Raw genomic sequence first — 14,940 nt, forward strand, 5'->3', positions numbered from 1 at the left:
TCAATAGGGTTGATGAAGTGTGCATGAGGCACAATATTGACAATGGAAATAGCACAACGTTGGAAGAAAAACATGAAGCCGATAGAGAAATGTTGTATAATCTGTCTCTGATACAAAATCCAACCTTGAGAGAAAAAGTTGATACATTCATCGTGAAGAAGATGATCAGTGCTAAATTGAAACTTGGGCTTGGAAATTCAAAAAACTTATAGGCTCTAATGATGTCATTAAGATTGAAGAGCAATTCGCTGATGAATTACATAAACCAATAATCACAAAGTTACATAGAAGGAAGGTTTATTCTAAGGAAGTTGATTATATCTGGTCCGCTGATTTAATTGAACTCAATAATGATAAGGGGTACAAGTATGCTTTAACTGTTATTGATTTGAGGAGTAGATATGTGTGGGTCGTCCCTTTGAAAAACAAAACCGGGAATACACTCATGTTAGCCTTCCAATAGATATTTAATAAAAGTAAGCGAAAACCTAAAAAATTGTGGACTGATGAGGGTACAGAGTTCTACAACAAAACGTTTATGAATTTTCTTAAAAACTAACAACTTTATATTATACAGCACCTTTAATGAAGGAAAAGTGCTTGTTATTGAGCGATTCAATCACACTTTAAAAGAGAGACTATGTTAAAAAAATGCACTCAACTTGGTTCTCAACAATGGTTATCTTTAATTCAGGATATTCTAGATAAGTATAATGATACGATTCACACCTCAATGAATACTAAACCATCAGAAACATTTACAATATTAGAATATGAAAAAGAGATTAATGTCAGAAAGCCTAAGTTCAAAGTTGGTGATATAGTAAGAATATACATGTGGAAATCTCGTTTTAAAAATTGGTTATACGAAACGATGGACAAATGGACTTTTTAAAATCATTCATGTAATAGATACAGTTCCTTGGACTTATAAGGTATATGATTTTGAAGGGGAAGAAATTTTAGGTTCATTTTATTCACAGGAATTACAAAAGACAAATATAACTTTAAAAAAACCCTTGGACTTACAAATTATGTGATTTAAAGGGGGAAGAGATTTTAGGTTCATTTTATTCGCAGGAATTACAGAAGACAAAGATTTAAAAAAAACATTTGACTCCACTCCTTTTTAACTCCGCCCCTTTTTGACTTCGCCCACACAAGCCCCACCCACATAAGCCCCACCCACACAAACCACATCAACACAAGCCCCACCCACCCACACAAGCACCACCCACATAAGCCACATCCACATCCATCATATCCAAATAATTCGTGATTAGTTAATTCGTTCCCCACACACAACATGTTTATTTAATTAAATAAAATTTGCTCCACCCACACGAACCATATCCACACAAACCCCATACACACAAGCTCCACCCACACAAGCCCCACCCACCCACACAAGCCCCACCCACACACACTCAATACACACAAGCTCTACCCACACAAGCCCCACCCACCCACACAAGCCCCACCCATCCACACAAGCTCCACCCACCCACACAAGCCCCACCCCCCCTGTGCACCACCACCTTTGACCCACCACCCCCTCATCCCATCACCCCCACCCTTCCCCACACACACTTGGGGAGGGGAGGGGTGGGATGAGGGGGGTGGTGGGTCGTTGGAGCAGCGCACCTACCCCCTCCCCCTCCCCTCCCCCTCCTTTGCACTTCCTTTATTCTTTTTTTAGAATTAAGATTTAAATAATTGAAAGCAAAGCAAATATAATTAATCAAGATTGAAAATATTAAACATTTTTCTTTGGGTAAATATTCAGTTGTGAGAATGGATGATCTTTCCCAGCAGTCTGCCTCAGATGTCTTGTGATTTTGAAACTCAATCAACATATTCTGTTCAAAACAGAGTGAAGAACAATTCGGGTATATAAAGATGATTATATTATGATATTAATAAAATAATAAATTTAACATTTACCTCAAGAAGATAGTGTCATGTCAGATTCCTCCAGAACATTAAATTGTGTGTTTGGTTCATCCAGACAGGTGTTTGAACTGACAAAATAAATAAATAATAATAGTGAGTCAACACACACACACACACACACACACACACACACACACACACACACACACACACACACACACACACACACACACACACACACACACCGATCATTTTCTCACCTTGGTATCTGGTCATTCAAGATCAAAAGACGTGAGAGAATTTCTTGCCGTCCAAGAAAAATATTCATTTCTTTCCGAAACGAATAAATGTCTTCAAGAAGGTCATTCATTTTTATCCACTCGTCATGTAATTCAGATAACTCATTTTCAACATCAGTTATCAACGATGTTCTTATTGCGGACAACCTGTTAGAAAAAAAAAAAACAATAATTATTAGTTGTATAGTGATTTAATTCTGTTTTAAACAACAAATAATGAATTGGGTTGAGATCTCACCTGTCATCTTGTGAAAATGATTGATCCGTAAGGTTGGAGTACTTCTCTGCACAATCCATTCTCTGAATGAAACACGCTGGGCACAAAATTTGGTTTAAATAAGCAACTTGATGACATGACGGGAGATTACAGAACAATGGTTTTTCCAGGGTGTGTTCCCACATAAGAAATGACTTCGGAATTTTTTTGGCTTGGTTCGGGCGAGGCAGCTTGACTGACTTCAAAATGACTCATTTTAACACAAAAATGAAACGTCTAGCTTTGAATGATTTTGATAAATCCTACGTTTAAAAGCTGTTTTTAGCTAAACTGTTCTGTTAGTGTTCTGATGATTTCGATATAACAATAAGAGACATGGGCACAGAATACTTCCTCATTTTCACGGCACGACTGTGCTCATAAAAAACACTTCCCCATTTTACAAAACTGAATGAGGGATTTACATTTTACAAAACTAACCCTAACAGCCCTTTCTTTCGTGCTTGAAGAGATAAAGTGAATATACTCGATGGAAATGAATGTAAGAGGAAAATTAAGTGATTCTCCAAAGTAGAACATGGACAAATATTCATTGGTTCGCTCTTTAAGTGGAATGAAAATATGAAAGGGAAGAAGTGCTTTAATCAGTAAGTCTCAATTTTACATTTGCTTGTACGGTAGGGGGAGAAAATCAGTCTCAATTTTACATTTGCTTGTATGGGAGGAAAGGGGATAGGTGGGGATAAAATCAGTCTCCTATTTTGGGCTTTTGGAGCTTGAGTCAAAAAGTTTTTCCCTTTCCCCTCATTCATTTGAATGGCAGTCCCAGAAACCCCTTTTATACTCTACTTACACACATACATACCGACATACATATTCACATGCATACATACATAATATATTCATACATATATATATATATATATATATATATATATATATATATATGTAAAAAAAATCACATCCATACATAATCACATACATACATACATACATACATACATTTTTTTCATTATCACATACATACATAATCACATGCATACATAATCACATGCATACATGTACTCCTACATACATACATGTATACATAATGACATACATAATAATCACATAAATATATGCATACTTACATACATACATACATACATAATCACATACATACATACATATATACATAAATTCACACATAAACACATACATATATACATAATCACATACATACATACACACATATATAATCGCATACGTACATACATACATACATACATACATACATACATACATACATATATAATTACATGCATACATACATACACACATACATACATAATCACATACACTACTGGTCAAAAGTTTCAGAACACCCCCATTTTTCCAGTTTTCACTGAAGTTTAAGCAGTTCAAGTCCAGTGAACAATCTGAAATGGTACAAAGCTGAGCGGTTAACTGCCAGAGGTTAAACAAAAGTTTGTTACCAAAAACTGAGCAATAATGTAAATTTCAGAGTTGGTAAAAAAGGCCCTTTTTAGGGAACAAGTAATGGGTTAGCAACTGCAGCTGTTCTGTAGCAATGGAAGTAAATTAAGCCTTGAAAGTTGATGCAAACAATTCCTACAGGTGTCCCAAGTTTTGTTGATGAGTGACCCTCTGTCTGTATAAAAGCAGTGTTGGAACAGACTGTGTTGCTACACCCTCTGAAGCATTATTTTGGACAACATTGCACTTCAGGAAGTAGAATATTGCTATCACAATGGCAAGAAAAACACAAATAACAAATGAAGACAGACAGACCATTATAACCCTTAAAGTGTAGGTGTTTCCTTTCGAGAAATTGCAAAGCAGGCCAAGGTGTCAGTGAGTACAGTTTCGTACACCATCAATAAGCTCTTGGAAACTGGAGGAAACTCTGACAGGAAGAGGTCTGGCAGACCCAAAGCCACAACACAATCAGAAGACAAGTTTCTGAGAGTCAACAGCTTGTGTGATCGGCGGCTCACAGGACAGCAGCTTCAAGCACAGCTTAACACTGGTCGAAGTAAGGAAGTCTCAGTTTCAACTCTGAAGAGAAGACTTCGAGCTGCAGGTTTGGCAGGTCGAGTGGCAGTAAGAAAGCCATTCGTAAGATGGCAAAATAAGAAAAAGAGGCTTCCCTGGGTCATGAAGCACCGCCAGTGGACTACTGAAAACTGGAAGAAGGTCTTATGGACCGATGAATTAAAATTTGAAATCTTCGGTTCATCACGCAGGGTCTTGTATGCCTTCGACTTTGTGAAAGGATGGTTCCTTAGTGTGTGACACAAACTGTTAAACATGGAGGAGGAAGCGTGATGATCTGGGGCTCTTTTGCTGGATCCAGAGTCGGCGACTTGCACAGAGTGACTGGCACCCTGAACCAAAAGGGCGACCACAGCATTTTGCAGCACCATGCAATACCCTCTGGTCCACGCCGAGTTGGTCAGGGGTTCATCCTACAGCAAGATAACGACCCAAAACATACCTCCAGGCGATGTCAGAACTACCTGAAAAGAAAAGAACAAGACGGTCGGCTTCAAATCATGGAATGGCCAGCACAGTCTCCAGACTTGAACCCCATCGAGCTGGTTTGGGATGAACTGGACAGAAGGGTGAAAGCAAAGCAACCTACAAGTGCAACACATTTGTGGGAACTCCTGCAACAGTGTTGGGAAGAACTTTCCGAACAATATTTGATTTCTTTTGTAAAAAGAATGCCACGAGTATGTTCCGCTGTTATATTTGCAAAAGGTGGCTACTTTGATGAGTCAAAAATTTAGGTTAATTTTTTCGCTAATTTGGAGAGGTGGATTTTACAAGTGCCATGCTCTGCACAACGTCTTTTTCTTGTTTGTCTGTTTACGTGCAGGATATCTCAAAAAGTTGACAGATTCTGATGAAATTTGCTGGACAGGTTGGGTGTGTGACAGGGAAGAAATGATTCAATTTTGGTGAAAATCCTTATCCGGCTCCAGATATGAGAATTATTATAGTGATTCTTCACCATTGAGTGATAGGGTTAAAACAGATATAGAGCACGATATGCCAGAGTTGTGGCTATATCCGGACAAAACTTGGTGGGTGAGTTGGTTCGGTGATAAGAACAAGCTGATTAGATTTTAGTTCAGGTCCAGATCCAGATCCGGCCTATCAGTGGGATACAAAACATGAACTAATCATTCTGGCAAAGGAATGCGCTCCACCAAGTACCCTTCTTGTATTCTTGTGTCCAACTACCTCTCGAATGAGTACTTGTTGATAAGGATCGAGTACAAGGTCGGCCAAACTGAAATCCTTATCGTTAAGAAGCGTGATTTATTTTCTGATTAGACAGTTTTCTCTTCTTCACATTCATTTATTTTATTGTTGTTTTACATACTTCTGCCCTGGTTTCATTTACCCATTTAATAAATCTTATATTTGACTCATGGTCGTTGTAGGATTGATTGTTTCTTCATGCACGAATAAATTACCGGCAGGCATGCACAAGTTGCGTTCTCGGAGTGCCAAACTAAATTGATAATTATAACGTTACTCGCGCCACAATATGGTGTGCTCCAGTTTAAATTCAAGCCTCCAAGCTCAAGCCTTCTTGCAGAGTGCAAAGTCTTGTGTCACAAGGTTCGATTCCTGTAGGACTAACTGCTATTTTGTGTTCATACCGGTTGGATTATAATTATGTATATCTGAGTGGGTGTTCTTTGCACTAAAATAATGGGATTCTGGTATTTGCTACGCTCGTTTGAGCCATTGTGTTTACATTATATGTGCACAATTAGTTCGATTTTGTAGTTGCATTCAAATACATATACATGCATTGAGATATCCTGCATACAAACAAACAAACAAACAAACAAGAAGAAAACGTCGTGCAAAGCACGATGATTGCAAAATCCACAAAACAAATTTGACCTAAAAAATAATTGCTGGTTGAATTAAATGACCAAATATGCAACTCCTCTTCAAATTTCAAGTGGATCAGATGAAATTTGACACATATGGCAGTACACATGGTGGGTTTGTCACCTATTACTTTTATGTTTGCTATCATGCAAGGTATAGGCCATTTGGTCCATCAGGCTATCAGGTAAAGTGTTTATCGCTTGATGTATTATTATACTAGAAGGGCACTCTGAAGAGCGCATACATCTGCCACTCAATGCCTGATCCACAAGAACATATCCAGCCCAATACATTTTTCAGATATCATGCTATATATTGTTTTTCGCCCGATCTCTCATTGGTGAAGAATCACTTTAAAAATTAAATAATTCTCACATCCAGCTCTGGATTCGAATCTTCACCAAAATCGAATCAATTCGTTCTTGTCACTCACCCAACCTGTCCACCAAGTTTCGTTCAAATCTGTCCACAACCTTTTGAAGTATCCTGTTACATATCAGTTTAGCCCTATTTCTCAAGGTGATCACTTAAAAAAAGTAGAAGGCTAATCGGTAGAGCACATACCTCCACCACACAATGCCTGATCCACAAGAACACATCGGGCCATTACATTTTTGAAATATCATGCGAGATATCGTTTTTGACCCCATCTGTCAATGGTGAGGAATAACTTTAAAAATTAAATAATTCTCGAATCGAGTTTTGGATTCAGATCTTCACCAAAAGCAAAGCAATTCGTCTTTTCTACACACCCAACGTGTCCCTCAAGTTTCGTCCGAATCCGTCACCAATTTTTTTGAGATGTCGTGCTATTTATCGGTTTAGCCTGATCTCTCAACGGTGAAGAATCACTTAAAAAATTATCAGATCCGGATTCGGATCTTCACCAAAATTGAATCAATTCTTCCGTGTCAAACATCTAACATGTCCACCATGTTTTGTCTGAATCCGTCCACATCTTTTTGAGATATCCTGCATACAAACAAACAAACAAACAGACAAACAAACAAGAATAAAACGTCGGCCGGAGCACAATACTTGCAAAATCCACAAAACAAATTTGACCTCAAAAATAATTGCTGGTTGAATTCAATGACCAAATATGCAACTCCGCTTTAAATTTCAAGTGTATTGGATGAAAATTGACAATTTTAGAATTTTGGCCTATGCTGACATTTTGGCCTTCGTGGACATCCAAAATAATTCACTAGTTGAATTCAGTGACATTAAATATAAATCCTCTTCAAATTTCAAGTCAATCGGATGAAAATTGGGATTTTAGAAACACCACCTTCGTTGTTGACCTTTCTTGTGGCAATGTTTTTACGGCCGAATGCCCTTCCTGACTCCAACCCTTTAGTCACCTTTGATACACACGGATAATTACCAGTATACTGGTACTCATTTCACCGACCTTGGAAGGATGACAGGCTCAGTCAACCCTTCTGATGTTAATTCAGTGGCCAGCAGAGCTCAAACTCAGGACTCCGAGGATCCCAAGCCACCACCATAACCACTAAGCCAACACCAGGCATTAAAAGGAACGGATCGTTGGGAATAAAGTCCCGGCTAAACTCGGATTCGGTCCATGCTGGATCAATGAAAGAAAAGACGAAAATGAGCTGGGAACATTTCTAATAATAACTTATTTACGAGCAGGCGAGGTAAGTTATGTGGTACAGTGAATAGTTTTATTGGTGTGTGCAAGCAGGGATAGAAAGAAGCGTGAGTTGCGACAATATACAAGCAACTTACAAAAGCAGACACAGAGCAGACTTAACCCCAAATAATAATAATCTTCTGCAATCTTAACATACGAGGACAGGCGCCAGGACAAATACACACACACACACACACACACACACACACACACACACACACACACACACACACACACACACACACACACACACACACACACACACACACACCCCCGATGAAGAGGAGTTAATGAAGAGGAAAAGGAGGAGAGGAGATGAGGCTATCGATCTCTGAATACCTTGTACGATCTCCCGGACTGTGCCCCGACGACCGACCTAGAGTCGTGTCGGCTCCGCATGCCCGCCCGGGCACTCCCGGCTCGTGCTGCTCAATGCGCTTACTCCATGACGCACCACACGGCCCGAGCTATACAGCATGCCCCTGCCTCATCACGGCTTCGCCAGCCGGAGTGGCGAGAAGGTGTCCCCGTCCACGGGAAACACCTGCAGCCGCCAGCGAGGATCAAAGGTAAGATGTTATGGCAAATCCATGCACAGACAAGACCAAGATGTGTGCTCTGTACGACGATAAAGTGTCGCGAGCGGCGCACGGGTCTGCCTTCGAGCACGTTCCGTACAGTAAACGTGGATCCGCCATTAAGCACGTGGCCAGTGCTCGCGTCCACCCGATTCTGTTACCATGTGCGTGGGACAAAACCCGATCTGTGTCAGGAATTGAGGGAAACGATAGAATATAATAATTAGACGGAGTATTTAGTATAAATACATGTTAATTTTGATGCATGTGTTGTATTTTCTGACTTTATGCGAACTAAAAGACACAAATTCGCCTGTTTTCTCATTGAAAATGGGTGAATTTCAGAACAATCTCCTGGCCAAAAGAGCAACGTTTAAGGGGAATAATAGCCATTTTCTATACTTTTGAGGCATAAGCAATTAGGAAATAACACGTACTGCCCACGAACAAAAATAAATAAATATTTGCTATGCAGTGATTGGTCTGGTCACTCTGATGGTTACCATGCTGAAAGAGTTGCTGTAGATGTGTCCATTAAGCTGATTCCAATGATAATTGAGGTAACACCGGTGACCGAGCATATTTTGAGACGAAGGATTCATCACTCCTTGGGTGTCATTTCCCTGGTCTCTGTATGTGCTCCGACTCAAGCGAGTGATCTCACCGTGAAGGACGCATTTGTTGCCGCGCTCAAAAGATACTTTTCTGCTATTGGGGGATTTCAATGCATCAATTGAAACTGAAAGGGTTGGTTAAGAGACATGTGTTGTTCCCCATAGGTTTGGAATTATGAACCAGAATAGCACTAAGTTCCTTGACTTTCCAAGAAATCGTGGACTTTGGGTGGCCGGTTCATGGTTTCAGCACCCACAGGCTCATCGCTGGACTTGGTTTTCTAACGTGTGGCAAAAGAGATCAACGATGTGCTCGTTGGTCGTCACTGGAGGATGATCCAGAACTTCAGGGTCTACCGAAGTGCTGAGTTTTTCAATTCCGACCACAGGCTTGTTGTAGCAACTCTGCAGTTTCAGCTTAAATCCAGGAGAATGGTACCATCCCAGCCTAGGCTGGATATTGGCAAGCTCAAGGATGAGAGGGTAGCTGAGGAATTTGCAGACAGGCTTAGTGGGGATTTGGGGTGGTCTGGGTGCTTTGGGAACTTGGACTCTGACCAGGGATGTTGAAGGTTCCAGTCACAGACTAAATAGTCCTCATTGAAGCCATGCCTTAAATAAAAGAACTGCATTGATAGAAAAGCAAGGAAAGAGAGAATCGTCTGAGAGCTTTTGAGGAAGTAAAAAAATCTGATTTTTGAAAAGGGGAAGGTCATATGTGTTTGGGAAGACATGAGAAGGTAAACAGTTCCAGAGTTTGGCAGTGGAGGGGAAGAAACAAACATCGTAATGCCCCACCCTTGAGTTGCCAATGGCCACACAATGATCATGTGATGTCGTGGCTTGTCGAGTATTCCTTGGTCTCACTGATGATGGAGGCACAAAAGCAGCACATTCTTGTGAGCACAAACCGAAGTAACATATGCAGACAAGAGAAAGAGAGCCTACTTTGCGGCATAATTTGAGCGGGTCGAGTTTTGAGGTCAGATTGGTGGAGTTGACAAGTCAAATAACTTTGATTGGTGGAGTTGACAATAACTATTCATATCGCTCTTTGATTGACTGTATCCTTGCTCTTCGGGTCCTCACCAAATGCAGACGAGATTTTCGGCAGGGGCTGCTTGCAGCCTATGTTGATCTCTGCAAAGCATTTGATTCAGTGAATCGGGATGCCCTCTGGAGGATTCTTGGTGTTTGTGGGGTGCCACCAAAACGGATCAATCTGATGTCTGAACTCTACTCTGGAACTGAGAGTGCTGTGAGATGTGGTGATACCAGCTCTGACTTATTTTCCAGTTCTTCCTGGAGTTCATCAGGGTTGTGTACTGGCCCCCACACTTTTCAACACTTGTTTTGATTGCTTTCTGTGGAGGATGTCCGAGAGATAAGGCTGCGGTACCTCGTTTGGGATTGTCAAGATCTCTGACCTTGATTTTGAAGACGATGCAGTCATCTGTGCAGAGACTATGGATATCATTTTGGGGGCCCACGAGGTGTTGAATGAGGAGTCGGAGCCACTGGGAATGGGTTTCCTGGGTCAAAGCTACGATCCAAGCTTTCATTGACATCTTGGATGCAGCTATCTTCTCTGTACTCGTTTGCGGTGAGGATGTTGAGGTCACCGAGAGATTCACTTACCTTTGCAATGATATTCATGCCTCTGCTGGCTGTGAACCAGAGGTTAAAAATACGTCTGGGTCGGGCCTGAGGAGTCATGAATTCAATGGATTCAACAACTTCTGATATTTCGTCACATGCCTTGATTAAGCCAATAGCGAGACCCGTCATGATGTATTTACGTATTTACGAAATATCGTGTATTTACGAAATTACAATATATTAAATGGAATAATCTTTAAATAGTAACGTGAACTTTTCGAAACTTTAAAGCAAATGTCCGAATATATTTAAAAGTTCATGATAGACGCTCTCAAAAGCACCCTTAATGCGAGGATGTGTACAAGTGCTTAGTATTTAAGGTGTGCCCGATCGTGTATATAAAGGAGCCAAGTCCAAATACAAAGGTTTTGTCTTCACAAGAAGAAGAACAAGAATAATAATAATAAGAAGAAGAAGAAGAACAACAACAACAACAACGCCGAGCTCTCTATGAGCAGCGTTCACTTCGCGAGACGCTGCTAAAAAAGATAAATGTCCATGAGTGCCCCATTTAGAGTCAGAGCCTGGACTGAAATCCAATCGAAAATCTGTGGCATGACACGAAGATTGATGTCCATCAAAGCTCGCCACACAACTTGACTGAGCTTCAACTGAACTTGTTCTAAGGTGTGATTCTAAAGGGTAATTATAACGGGTTTAAAGTGTGATTCTAAAGGGTAATTATAACGGGTTCTAAAGTATGATTCAAAAGGGTAATTTTAATGGGTTCTCAAGGGTAATTATAACTGGTTCTAAAGGGTAATTATAACGGGTTGTAAAGGGTGATTCTAAAGGGTAATTATAACGGGTTCTAAAGGGTGATTCTCAAGGGTAATTAAAACAGGTTCTAAAGTGTGATTCAAAAGGATTATTATAACATGTTCTAAAGGGTAATTTTAACGGCTTCTAAAGGGTAATTATAACGGGTTCTAAAGGATAATTCCAAAGGGTAATTATAACGGGTTTAAAGTGTGATTCAAAAGGGTAATTATAACGGGTTATAAAGTGTGATTCAAAAGGGTAATTTTAATGGGTTCTAAAGGGTAATTATAACGGGTTCTAAAGGGTGATTCTACAGGGTAATTATAACGGGTTCTAAAGGGTGATTCTAAAGGGTAATTATAACATGTTCTAAAGGGTGATTCTAAAGTGTAATTATAACAGGTTCGAAATAGTGATTCTAAAGGGTAATTATAATATGTGGTAAAGGATAATTATAACAAGTTCGAAAAGTTGTTTCTAAAGGGTAATTATAACGGCTTCTAAAGGGTAATTCTAAAGGGTAATTATTACGGGTTTAAAGTGTGATTCAAAAGGGTCATTATAACGAGTTGTGACGTGTGATTCAAAAGGGTAATTATAATGGGTTCTAAAGGGTAATTCTGAAGGGTAATTATAATGGGTTTTAAGGGTGATTCTCAAGGGTAATTATAACAGCTTCTAAAGTGTGATTCAAAAGGGTAATTATAACATGTTCTAAAGGGTGATTCTAAAAGGTAATTATAACGGGTTCTAAAGGGTAATTATAATGGGTTCTAAAGGGTAATTATAACGGGTTCTAAAGTGTGATTCAAAAGTGTAATTATAACAGGTTTGAAATGGTGATTCTAAAGGGTAATTATAACATGTTGTAAAGGGTGATTCTAAAGGGTAATTATAATAGGTTTTAAAGTGTAATTATAACAGGTTCGAAGAGGTGTTTCTAAAGGGTAATTATAACAGGTTTTAAAGGGTAAATTCTATCAGGTGATTCTAAAGGGTAATTTGTACGTGTGCTAAAGGTTAATTCTAAAGGTTAAATTCCAAATGGTAAATTCTAAACTTTAGAATCTAAAGGGTTTCTAAATTGGCTGCAGGTCAAGTCAGGTATGGGAGTATGCACTGGAGCAGTGCATTGCTGCGTCCACTTTCCACTGGTACTCCAGGGGCCTCCTTCTGGCCATCCCCCAGGCACATGCCTGGCCCATTCCCATCTCCTTGAGATGCCGATCATCATGTTGCAACTATGAGGCACGTGGTCGGCCCGTTTGGCTCCTCCATCCACGAGGCTTTCTTGATGAGAGAATCTAGTGAGCAGGATCAGCATCAGGAAAATGAGCCACATCTCCACACAGCAGCAGCTGACTCACGGACTATCAAGGTAACAAGTCTCATCTGAGTCTGTCAGCAACCACTCGTTGGCCAGATGATCATGACAAGGAGAAAAACCTGACACCACTCTCTTGTGAAATTGTCTTGCCAAACTCTCATCCCCTCTGGTAGGATGTTAAAGATGGTCTTTTTTTGTTCCCGGGCCTGTAACTCCATCTGTTTCTGCTCTGTGATCCGCTTAAATTGCCCCGATTGGCAGGTTAATTTTGGGTGTGAATATTTTCTGATCTTATTGATAAGCTCCCCTGATTGTGGTGCTATCAAGGGGGTTGGATCTTATGTGGCATGTTTGCGCTCACGACTGGATTGGTTCCCGCTGTGCTGGGTGTGTATCATTTCTAATCTGGTTTTGGAGCAGAAACAACGCCAATTCTGGTCGATTCCCACGGGTGTTGGACGGATAAGAGAGATCGGGAAAGAAACTTTCAACATGATGGGCTATCGTGGTTAAAAGCACAATTTGGAAATGGGGTGGGGGAGGAAACCATCTATCTAATACATATGCAATGCATACATAACCACCTGAACATTAGACATTGAAACGAACAATAATATACGATGAAATATACAGCTCCAACTATGTGATCATAGTCGTGTATAGGATTACATTGACAGTGGTTTAAAAGGTCAGGAAGGTATGTATGTTAGAGTTTAGAAAGTCTAATTTTGATATAATGAGATAGGATCAGTACAATATCGTGCATCCTGGCATCAGGGAAAATTATGGATAAAAATGAATAGTCCAAGAAGTATAAACTCAAAACATGAAATAACATTTATCAAAGAAACGAATGTCCGAGTAGTGATATGATGCAGGCTAAATGTGCAGAATCACCATTTTATACATCTCCATTTTTCTGTAGTGCCTTGTGCGTATCTCCTTATATATGACCACACTGGGAGAGCATCCTCTGCAACTATTAAAGCTTAATAACAGTCTAAATTCACCTAAATTAGAGTGAAATCATGTCTAGCCTTACCTAATTGGGGCAGCACCAGTCTGGTGTCCTGGAAAACGATTAGAGTCAACTGTTGGTTCGATGAATACACAATAAGATAAATTTTGAGAAGACACAAACCACTTTTACATAGCACTCTTGTTCAAACAAACTCAAGAAGGTGAATGTTGCAAATGTGAAATGATTCTCGTTGACCGTTTGTTTAAAAATAAAAATAAAAAAGGAGAGAAAAATCCTCAAAAACAAAATTGCAGCACAAAAATCCTTTATATTTACTTTCTTAAATTGATCAGTAAGAAATTATCGGTTTTATCAAGCTTGTCATTTGGGTTAGTTGTCATTTGTAACAAAATCTAATTATTCAAAAGCGAACTAACATAGTACATTTCGAGCAATGTACATGATTATATTGTCTTTATGACGATGGTGTTTCCTTATAAATCAACCCTGTCTTATCTCCTTGCTTTGTCAATAGGCTTGCCACCTGTACGAAAAAAAAAATGTGAAGAATTGAATCACAATCTCAGGAGCCTCGCTCTTCACCATTCAAAAAATGTCCCTGATTTGCTAAAATTGATAGGTTTGATGGACCAGTGTTAGGTTATATGGTGGTCACAGCAGAACTTATCAAGGGATCAATATGCAAATCAATATCAACGGATCAATAGTATTTAGAAATCTATTCCAGCATTTCAGGGCAAGAAGAGTCTTTACAGTCCTGTACATCTCATTTACAGTATACAATAATGCTCCTTTGTTCCTCTTCTCTCCCACCTGTGGAACCTCCTTCCTTAGTCTGTTAAACCTTAGAGCTTAACGTTGGCAGTAAACCACCACCGCAGGTCATTCTCCATCCCGACCCATGACGACGTTTTCCATCCTCATTAACGTTCCCCTATCTCTCCCCATCAATTTGCTGGTTGCTGTTTCCTTCCCTACTTTCTCTCCTCGTCGTGTTCATTCATTCTCTGTTTGCATCGATGTTGTCCCACTGT

Source organism: Eptatretus burgeri, chromosome 10 (assembly GCF_056783735.1).
Source record: "Eptatretus burgeri isolate ZD-2024b chromosome 10, Ebu_testis_v1, whole genome shotgun sequence".
Lineage (NCBI taxonomy): Eukaryota > Metazoa > Chordata > Myxini > Myxiniformes > Myxinidae > Eptatretus > Eptatretus burgeri.